We start from the raw sequence: 12,166 nt of genomic DNA on the forward strand, positions 1-12,166 counted from the left end.
TTATCTTCTCAAAATGAAAAGTCTGTTGGAATTTTCAGTTAACAATTTTTTTTGAAACCTGAATTATTTTTGTCCAATTCTTTGTATATTTTTAAACTTATTTTCAAGGACTTCTCTTAAATGTAAAATAGTGAAATGAATACAGAGTTTGGAAGTACATCATTTGTGAAGCTAGCAGAATCCTAAGTCAATGCAAGACCTAAAGAGTGTTCCAGTGCTTGCAGGAACATGTTAGAAATGGTGTTCCAAGCTGTTTTTCAATAGCTCTCCTGATTTATAGAGAATTCTATGGTCTGATACTGTGCTGGGAGGTGAGAAATGATGCAGTCAGTCGAGGAAGTCCCACCTTCTGGTCACATCTCAGGCCTGTTCAGAGCAGTGAATGGGTCCTTTCAGGCAAAGTGGTTTGGGTGAATAGAGTTATTACTGCCTTATGCTCTCTGTACTCTGTGGTCTGAATTCCTCTGGCCACTGCCCAGAGAAGCATAATCTGGGTCTGAATTAATGCTCTGGAAGGAAATATAGTGGATTCATAGTAAGGAATAGTTAATTGTGTCTTACCCCTCTACCCTGTAGCTATTAGCCAGGTCTGGAGTCTCCTAGGTACCTGCCCGTGGATTTACAGGAGATGAATTTAGTGGAAGGAAGGGTAATGCTAAAGAGCAAAAGGATAGAGGGAAGCAGAAAGAGAACCACCTCACTACCTTCAGTTTCACAGGGAATGACTTGTTTCCTACACCGTCTTTCAACCAGTCCTTGCCAATTGTTTATATGTAGATTCAAATTGTAATGGAATGCGACAGCTTTCCTGACTTATAGGTCTTTTATTTGGAGCACAATTATCTGTATTACATTTCCCATCTTGTTACATTTAAAAAAAAATGGCATTTGAAGATATTTGTTCATTTTTGTATAATTTGCTCTGATCGCAAGTCTTTCAAAAACAAGAGGAAAACAGTTTAAAGAAAAAATAGTTACATTCTTTGTAGCAGTATTTTAGATTGCCCATTTGGCCATATTGGCTTGTCTGGGAAACTGAGAGAGTAATTTGATAATTGATTAGGGGTATAGTGGTATAGTGCTGTGCTGTGCTTAATCGCTCAGTCATGTCCAACCCTTTGCGACCTCATGGACTGTAGCCCACCAAGCTTCTCTGTCTATGGGGATTCTCCAGGCAAGAATACTGGAATGGGTTTCTATGCCGTCCTCCTGGAGATTTTCCCAACCCAGGGATCAAACCCAGGTCTCCTGCATTGCAGGCAGATTCTTTACCAGCCGAACTACCAGAGAAGCCCCAGTAGCATAGTAGGGGACCATAAATGTTCTAGACAATCTTCAGAGCTCATGGAACTTTATTAAATATTCTGTGATGCTGATAAATCTCCCTTAATATTGTCAAAAATAGTCCCTAACAGAAACAATAATAGAGAACTCAATTGTAAGACTTAAATTACTATGGGTAGAATTAGGTGAAAGAAGTAGATTTTTGAAAAGTTTCATCATCTTTTAAATGATTTGGCATTCATAAGAGAGAGAGAGAGATGATACATATATGAACAATTTCTCCAAACACACTAAAGCCATTGTATCTACTTAGACTTAATGAATGAGAAATTGTTATGGGGGTGGGAAACTCTTGCACACATCAGAAATACTTAATACATTTAAAAGAAAATCGTTGTTGAATGTAATCCCTCTCTTACTGTGCCTAATGGTTTGTCTTTCTTGCACTTTTCTGAACTTTAGGTCAATTATTTTAAGAAAGAAATGACTAAGCAGTTTGACATTGATTTTACAGTTGTTTTTTTCCTAATACACGAGTGGCTAAAAATTAATCTCTGTTTAAAAGTGGTGTTGGTTCCTCTTACCTCACAGATGGGCCACTGTATTATAGAAAGTTAGGGGTGAGAGAGGGATAGAAAAATTTATTTTCATAGTCAGTCTAGCTCACACTTACTCCACAGTGATGACTGGATATTTTTCTGCGCATTATGAAATAACATACAGAACTTGAGAGGAATCTAAATTTAGCACAAATCTGTGATGAAAGAAAATCTTTATATGAAAAGTTTGGTCTGTTAGAGTGCTGAAGGAGTCAACTCAGAGATGATAGACCCATGCTGTTTAAAAGAAAAGTAAAATCAAATCTAAATGAACCCCAAACCAGCAAGGACAATTGCCTTGTACAATCATGTACATCTGTCTTAAAAATATCCTGTGGTTAGCTATGCTCACAGAAACTATCATGGTTCTGCTCACAGAAAACTATCATGGTTCTTTTTAATAATTATCCAAAGATACAAGAGAGGAAAAGAGAACAGAATGATTCAGAGTAAAACCTTAAATATTTGTTGGACCTTTGTCAAGATACTTTACTCTCTGTATCTTTTTTTCTTCTTAATTGAATGGATTTGGCATTTACTAAGCTCCTGTGTCAGCAAAAATTACACAAGACTTTCTACAAAGTGTTGCAGGACAACATCAACATCTCTATCAATAAAAGTTGAAGATGGTATCTTAAACATTTTAGTGAACTACAGACCATAGCCAAAGGAAGTTACGACATCAAGAACATATCCCAATGATGTTTCACTGTATATTCCTACTCTGTATGTACACTGTGTATTACTACCCAACTATCATTTGAGTAGTAATTCTCTTGGCTGTTCCTAATTAATTCACATTGGATGTTCCTAATAAAATAAGGTGGCTGAAGGTAAGGATTTTAGCTTATCTATAGGGATTATTTACTCTTAAAAATCTACACATAGCAATTTCATGAACTTTAAAATTTAATTTTGGTAGTAAAATGAGAATATGTAAATAATTTTCCTTTGATGCTTATTACTTCCTAATAAAAATAATAAAACTGACCACATATATCAGTGCACTTTCCAAAATAAGTGAATCCTTTTTTTCACCTCAATGATGTCTACATAGATTCATCCATCCCAATGGCATTTGTTAATATTTTTTATTTAAAATGAATATTATTTCCAGATAACCATGTGTAATCTGTTTTATGCCTCTGCCATATGTACCAATTCATTTAATTCTGAAATCAAATGCATGTGCTTCAAAAATCTGAAGATTCATACAAAACAGATTTCTGAATTATAAACAATATTTTTGTTATTTTCATATGACAGTCTTATACATTTTCTTGTTGCCAAAATGAATGCCAAATATAAGATTTAAGGCTGGTGAATATGGTTAAATGTTGAAATAGATCTGATTTTTTAAACATCTGTGATGAATAACTTCAACTTAATTTGTTTTGCAGATCTCAATGTTAATAATCCTCCCAATATTATATGTTCTGCCAGTATTACTATGGTCAAATTATTACACATTCAAATGCTGCACAAACAATAGATCTTATTTCAAAATTCCACAATCTAATCTATAAGTCTGGAAGATCATATATGAATTTAAATGATTGCAAAACAAGCAGCATTTACTATGAAGGAATACTTTTTAAAGCAAAATACTACTGTCACTAAAATAACATTTTTATTAAAAATACTTAATGCTTGTTGTTGCTAGTCCTCATAACATCTTCATGAGGTAAGAATGTATCAATTTCGATAGTTATAAAGTGCAGCACATAAAATAAAGAAGATATATAAATTATTTAAACAAAGGAAAACATATGCTAGAAAAGAACATTAATTTTTTTCTTTCTGTTTCAAGACTTTGGGAGTTTAACTGTCGGGGCTTTTATTCCAGCTCATGGCATCATTCAAGTTATCTCTCAAAAAATGTGTATAACAAAATTCATTTATTCCATACTCAATGCAATTTCAAAATATATTCACTCTTAAAAGTGGAATATAGATAGCAATTCTGTAAATGATGGCTACTCTCTTGGGAGTTTGAACACAAGACATTTACATTTTTTTTTAATTAGGTTTGAATCCTCACTGTGCCACTTGCTACCCATGTAACTGATTGTCAGTCACACACCATTCTGAATCTTTGTTTCTAAATGTGTAATATATATATATATATAGCATCTACAGGCTTGCTATAATGAATTTTTGAGATACTCTTGTGACTGGTACTGAGTAGTCCTCACTAAAAAGCTATGTTTGAGCCTTCCTTGGTGGCACAGTGGTGAAGAATCCACTTGCCAATTCTGGAGAGATGGGTTCAATCCCTGGTCCAGGAAGATCCCACATGTCACTAGGCCCGTGTACCACAGCTATTAAGCTTGTCTTCTAGAGTCCAGAAGATGAAACTACTGAGTTAACATGCCACAACTAACTTGCTTCTTCACCGGCATACAAGTTTCTCAGGAGACAGGTAAGGTGGTCTGAAAATCACTTTTAACACCGGTATAAAAGTTAAAAAAACAAAATGGTTAAGAATAACTAGCAACAAGATCTAGTTAATGAATACACAATATAAAAATATGTAAGTAGTAACATCAATAACATAAAGTATGTTTGGGAAATAAAAATGTGGAGTTTTATAGGTTCCCTGGTGCCTCAGACAGTTAAGAATCTGCCTGCAATGCAGGAGACACAGATGTGATTCCTGAGTTGGGAAGATCCCCTGGAGGAGAAAATGGCAACCCACTCTAGTATTCTTGCCTGGAGAATTCCATAGACAGAAGAGCCTGGTGGGCTACAGCCTATGGGACCGCAAATAACTGGACACAACTGAGCGACTAACTGACTTAGCCTAAAGTTAGGTTGATAGAGGTTTAAAAGAAGCTCAACATCACCCATTATCAGAGAAATGCAAATCAAAACCACAATAAGGTACCATTTCACACCAGTCAGAATAGCTGCGATCCAAAAGTCTACAAGCAATAAATGCTGGAGAGAGTGTGAAGAAAAGGGAACCCTCTTACACTGCTGGTGGGAATGCAAACTATCACAGCCACTATGGAGAAGAGTGTGGAGATTCCTTTGCAAAAAATTGCAAATATAACTGCCTTATGACCCAGCAATCCCACTGCTGGTCATACACACTGAGGAAACCAGAATAGAAAGAGACACGTGTACCCTAATGTTCATCGCAGCACTGTTTATAATAGCCAGGGCATGGAAACAACCTAGATGTCCATCAGCAGATGAATGGATAAGAAAGCTGTGGTACATATACACAATGGAGTATTACTCAGCCATTAAAAAGAATACATTTGAATCAGTTCTAATGAGGTGGGTGAAACTGGAGCCTATTATACAGAGTGAAGTAAGCCAGAAAGAAAAACACCAATACAGTATACTAACACATATATATGGAATTTAGAAAGATGGTAATGATAACCCTGTATGCAAGACAGCAAAAGAGACACAGATGTATAGAAAGGACTTTTGGACTCTGAGGGAGAGGGAGAGGGTGGGATGATTTGGGAGAATGGCATTGAAACATGTATAATATCATGTAAAAAAACGAATCGCCAGTCTATGTTCAATACAGGATGCTTGGGGCTGATGCACAGGGAAGATCCAGAGAGATGATATGGGGTGGGAGGTGGGAGGGGGGTTCAGGATTGGGAACTCATTTACACCCATGACGGATTCATGTCAATGTATGGCAAAACCAATACAGTATTGTAAAGCAAAATAAAGTAAAAATAAAAATTAAAAAGAAAAGAAAAGCTATTCTAAATATAAGATGATTTATGTAACTCATGTAATATCATGATTTAAAACAACAACAACAACAAAATGTATATTTGAATTTCATCTCCATTGCTGGCCGACTCTTTGTGACCCCATGAACTGCAGCCCACTAGGCTTTGCTGTACATGAGATTTTCCAGGCCAAGGATACTGGAGTGGGTTGCCATTTCCTTCTCCAGGGGATCTTCCCAACCCAGGGATTGAACCCACGTCTCCTGCCCTGCAGGCAAACTCTTTACCGACTGAGCTACAAGGGAAGCCCATTGCTAGCACAGGACTCCTAAATCCCTTTATCACAAGACACAAAGATCACTATATAATGATAAGAGTCAATTCATTAAGAAAATATTACAGTTATAGATGGCTCAGATGTTAAAGCATCTGTCTACAATGTGGGAGACCTGGTTTCGATCCCTGGGTCGGGAAAAATCCCTGGAGAAGGAAATGGCAACCCACTCCAGTACTCTTGCCTAGAAAATCCCATGGACGGAGGAGCCTGGTGTCCATGGGGTTGCAAAGAGTCAGACACGACTGAGCAACTTCACTTTCACATGCAATCAGCATTGGATTACCTATATATATGACTGGTTGGATCTCCTTGCTGTCCAAGGGACTCTCAAGGGTCTTCGCCAGTACCACAGTGCAAAAGCATCAGTTCTTCGCCACTCAACCTTCTTTGTCAATGTATAGTAACACAACTGATTTTGTGTTTGATCAAAGCAGTCAGTCCTAATGGAAATCAAACCCTTAATATTCACTGGAAGTACTGATGCTAAAGCTGAAGCTCCAGTACTTTGGCCACCTGATTCAAAGAGCCAACTCATTGGAAAAGACCCTGATGCTGGGAAAAATTGAGGGCAGGAGGAGAAGAGGGTGACGAGGATGAGATGGTTGGATGGCATCATGAACTCGATAGACATTTGGGCAAACTCTGGGAGACAGTGAAAGACAGGGAAGCCTGGCATGCTGTAGTCCATGTGGTTACAAAAAGTCAGACACGACTGAGGGACTAAACAGCAACAATGAACCATCAGAAAGGAAATTAATAAAACAGTCTTATTTGTAATAGCATAAAAATAATCAAATTCTTAGGAATAAACTTGACCAAGAAGACAAAATATTTAGACACTGAAAACTACAATACATTGATGAGAGAAATTTTAAAAGACACAAATAGTGAAAAGGTATCCACATGCAAAACTCTTAAGATGTCCATACTATCTAAAACAATCTACAGATTTTGGAATTTTTCAGATTTTTAGATATTGGAATTTTTTCAAATTCCAATAGCACTTTAACATAAATAGAAAAAACAAACCTAAAATTCATATGGAACAGCAAAAGAACCAAAAAAACTAAAGTGATCTTGAAAAAGAGCAAAATTTGAGGTAATATATGCTTCCTGTTTTCAAAATATATTATGAATGTTTTATGTAATTAAAATAGTACTGTTCTGACATAAAGACAAACACATAGACCAATGATAGAGAGCTCAGAAATAAATGGGTGCATATGTGGAAAACTGCTCTTCCACAAGAATGCATATAATATACAAGGAAAGGATAATCTCTTTAACAAATGTTCTTGGGAAACTGTATATCCCCATGCAAAAGAATGAAATTGGATCCCAATCTTTCACCAACATAAACATCAGCTCAAAGTAGAGTATGAAAATTTAAATGTAAAAGATGAAACTATAAAACTCCTAGAAGAAAATATATGGGAAAACTGCATGACATTGATTTTTACAGTGATTTCATGGATATAACACTAAAAGTACAGGCATCAAAAGCAAAAGTAGACAGTGGAACTAAGTTACTAAAAAAGACTTCTGTACAACCAAGGGCACGATCAAGAGAATTTTAGTGTAAGCCCTGACAATTGAATTTTATTTGCTTTAATGAAAATGCCTGACTTAAGCTTTGATTGCAGAGGCATCCACTTCAAAGAGGTACCTCTATGACTGCTATATTGAATAAACACATTTCCAGCCACACAACTAGTTAAAAAGCCAGGCTGAACACCACTTAAGGCCTTTTTATCCCCCCAGCATATTGTTTGGTTTAGATAACTAGCCATTTGGGCTATTTTTCTTTTTCCTTCCTGCACTTTGAATTCTCATTCTTATATTTTAAATTTATCAATAGTGATCCCATGAAACCCTAGGCCCCCACTCTTAACTGTAAATAGAAGCAGAATCTCGAGCTGATGCATTCTCTCTCCCTTTCTCTCTACCTGTGACCTTGCTGTGTGGCCCAAAGTGTGGCACGTAATTTCCAGAACTTGTAAGTAATAAATGCTTTTTTCCCCAAATTTCTTCAAGGTTATTCCTGAGGGTGTCTTGATTCATGTTAAGAATCACCAGGGCCTACAAAGCAGGAAGAAATATTTTCAAATTGTATGTCTGAAAAGAAATTGATTTCCAGTGAATATATGGAACTCCTACGACTCAATGGCAAAAAAAAAAAAAAAATCAAATATCTTGATTTAAAACTTGACAAAGGCCTTGAATGGACATTTCCTCAAAGAATATATACAATAGCCAGCAGGTATATGAAAAGGTGTTCAACATCACTAATAAACTGTTGCTCAGTCGCTGAATCATGTCCAACTCTTTGCAATCCTGTGAACTGTGGCACCCCAAGCTTCTCTATCCATCACTATCTCCCAGAGCTTGCTTAAACTCATGTCCACTGAATCAGTGATAGCATCCAACCATCTCATCCTTGTCATCCCCTTTTCCTCTTGCCCTCAATTTTTCCCAGCATCAGAATCTTTTCCAATGAGCTCTTCATATCAAGTGCACAAAGTATTGGAGCTTGAGCTTCATCATCAGTCCTTCCAATGAATATTCAGGGTTTATTTCCTTTAGGATTGACTGGTTTGATCTCCTTGAAGTCTAAGGGACTCTCAAGATCTTCTCCAGTACTACAGTTCCAAAATGTCCATTCTTCAGCACTCAGCTTTCTTTATAGTCCAACTCTCACATCCACACACGACTACCAGAAAAATCCTACCTTTGACTAGACCTTTTTCGGCAAAGTGATGTCTCTGCTTTTTTAAAACACTGTCTAGGTTTGACATAGCTGTTCTCCCAAGCAGCAAGTGTCTTTTAATTTCATGGTTGCAGTCACCATCTGCATTGATTTTAGAGCCCAACAAAATGAAATATGACACTGTTTCCACATTTCCTCCAACTATTTGCCATGAGGCAATATGACTAGATACTATGATTGTTTTTTGAATGTTGAGTTTTAAGTCAAGTTTTCACTCTCCTCTTTCACTTTCATCAAAATGCTCTTTAGTTCCTCTTCACTTTCTGCCATTAAAGTGGTATTATCTACATATCTGTGGTTACTGATATTTCTCCTGGAAATCTTGAGTCTAGCTTGTGATTCATCTAGCCCAGCATTTCACACAATGTACTCTGCATATAAGTTAAATAAGCAGGGTGATAATATCCTGCCTTGACTACATATTGACAATATATTGCTTCAACAGTATATATTCCTTTCCCAATTTTGAACCAGTCCTTTGTTCCATGTCTGGTTCTAACTACTGCTTCTTTTCTGCATACAAGTTTCTCAGGAGGCAGGTAAGGTTGTCTGGTATCCCCATCTGTTTAAGAATATTCCACAGTTTGTTGTGACCCACACAGTCAAAGGCTTTGGAATAGTCGAAAAAACATAAGTAGATTTTTTTTTTTTTTGGAATTCCCTTGTTTTTAGTGTGATCCAGCATATGTTAGTGATTTGACCTCTGCTAATCAAAACCACAATGAGATTTCACTTCATACCTGTGAGGATGGTGATTATCAGTTAAAAAAAAAGATAAGAAAGGTTGACAAAGATGTAGAGAGAAATTTAAATTCTTAGACACTGCTGGTGAGAATGTAAAATGGTTTGGCCATTATAGAAAATAGTATGGAGTTTCCTCAAAAGATTAAAAATAGAACTACCGTATGATCTAGCAATTTTTCTTCTTAGTATATATCTGAAGGACTTCAAATCAATATTTCAAAAAGATCCCTGCACTCTCATTTTCATTGCTGCATTACTCACAATAGCCTAGATGTAGAAATAACTCAAAAGTCATTATGAATGAAGAAAATGTGATATATACATAGAGCAGAATATGAGTGAACCTAAAAGACATTATGGCAAGTGAAAGAAGTCATAGGACAAATACTGCATGATTCTACTTATATGAGGTATCTGAAACGATCAGACTTAGAGAAGCAGAGAACAGGGTGATCCTTGACAGGAATTGAAGTGACAGGGCAATGGGGATAACATTATAATTATATGCGATAAATAAGTTCTAGAGATCTCCTGGATAACCTACTGCCTTTAGTGTACATTGTTCTGTGCATCTAAAAACTTGTTAAGAGGGTAGATCTCATGTTGTATTCTTACCACAAAAATAAAAATAAAACAAGAGGACACAAGAATTATTTTGGAGATTATGGATATATTAAATATGTGAAATTTTTCTATATTAAGTATACCTCCAATGAAACTAAAAATATACCATAGGAAGGAAATTGATCATTAAATAATAAAATAAGATTTACTCTGCATTTAATTTAGCTCCTCTTTTTTAAATTTAATTTTTACATATTTAATATGTAATACATAAATGGATATAAGCTTTATATATATATAATGTTTACATATGCATATATACTAGTGTGGCTCAGCAAAGTTCAATTTCTAAGGCAGTTATTCAGCTGAACACTCTCCACAACTTGGAAAGTGTCTCCGTCCTAAAGTTACCTATGTTATACACTATAGCATCTTCTACAACTCATCTCTTTAGCAGCTTGAATGTACCTTTTTTACATAAGTTTCAGAAAGAGCTCCTCCGGGATTTTAACCACTATCTTTTAATAGATAAAACTACTGTGCTGCAGTTTGTCTTAGGCTGTAACTCATATTTTTCTGTCTTTATTACCCATTTGCTAGATTAGATGGTTTACCTGGTGTTGTAATCCACACTCATCCCTGTGGGTTCTAACCCGTTAGTACCATGACTTCTTAGGCATGGATGATATGCTTATCTATTTATAACAAAGACAGAGCAAAAGGGTGCCAAGAGTCTGCTGAGTAGATCAGTTCAGTTCAGTTCAGTCACTCAGTCATGTCCAACTCGTTGTGACCCCATGAACCGCAGCATGCCAGGCCTCCCTGTCTATCACGAACTCTGGAGTTTAACGAAACTCATGTCCATTGAGTCAGTGATGCCATCTAACCATCTCATCCCCTGTCATCCCCTTCTCCTGCCCTCAATCTTTCCCAGCATCAGGGTCTTTTCCAATGAGTCAGCTCTTCGCATCAGGTGGCCAAAGTACTGGAGTTTCAGCTTCAACATCAGTCCTTCCAATGAACACACAGGACTGATCTCCTTTAGAACAGACTGGTTGGATCTCCTTGAAATCCAAGTGGCTCTCAAGAGTCTTCTCCAATGCCACAGTTCGAAAGCATCAATTCTTTGGTGCTCAGCTTTCTTTATAGTACAACTCTCACATCCATACATGACTACTGGAAAAACCATAGCCTTGACTAGATGGACCTTTGTGGACAAAGTAATGTCTCTGCTTTTCAATATGCTCTGTAGTTTAGTCATAGCTTTTTTTCCAAGGAGCAAGCGTCTTTAATTTCTTGGCTGCAGTCACCATCTGCAGTGATTTTGGAGCCCCAAAAAATAAAGTCTGACACTGTTTCCACTGTTTCTCCACCTATTTGCCATGAAGTCATGGGCCTGGATGCCATGATCTTTGTTTTCTGAATGTTGAGCATTAAGCCAAATTTTTCACTCTCCTCTTTTACTTTCATCAAGAGGCTCTTTAGTTCTTCTTCACTTTCTACCCTAAGGGTGGTGTAATCTGCATATCTGAGGCTATTGATATTTCTTCCAGCAGTCTTGATTCCAACTTATGCTTCATCTAGCCCAGTGTTTCTCATGATGTACTCTGCATATAAGTTAAATAAGCAGGGTGACAGTATACAGCCTTGACGTACTCCTTTTCCCATTGGAACCAGTCTGTTGTTCCATGTCCAGTTCTAACTGTTACTTCCTGACCTGCATACAGATTTCTCAAGAGTATGAGTCTGATCACCCATCTGGAGCCAGACATCCTGGATTCCAAAGTCAAGTAGGCCTAGGAAGCATCACTATGAACAAAGCTAGTGGAGGTGATGGAATTCCAGCTGAGATATTTCAAATTCTAAAAGATGATGTTGTGAAAGTGCTGCACTCAATGTGCCAACGAATTTGGAAAACTCAGCAGTGGCCACAAGACTGGAAAAGGTCAGTTTTCATTCCAATCCCTAAGAAAGGCAATGCCAAAGAATGCTCAAACTACTGCACAATTGCACTCATCTCACATGCTAGCAAAGTAATGCTCAAAATTCTCCAAGTCAGGCTTCAACAATATGTGAACCATGAATTTCCAGATGTTCAAGCTGGTTTTAGAAAAGGCAGAGGAACCAGAGATCAAATTGCCAATATCTGCTGGATAATTGAAAAAGC

Source organism: Ovis canadensis, chromosome 1 (assembly GCF_042477335.2).
Source record: "Ovis canadensis isolate MfBH-ARS-UI-01 breed Bighorn chromosome 1, ARS-UI_OviCan_v2, whole genome shotgun sequence".
NCBI lineage: Eukaryota > Metazoa > Chordata > Mammalia > Artiodactyla > Bovidae > Ovis > Ovis canadensis.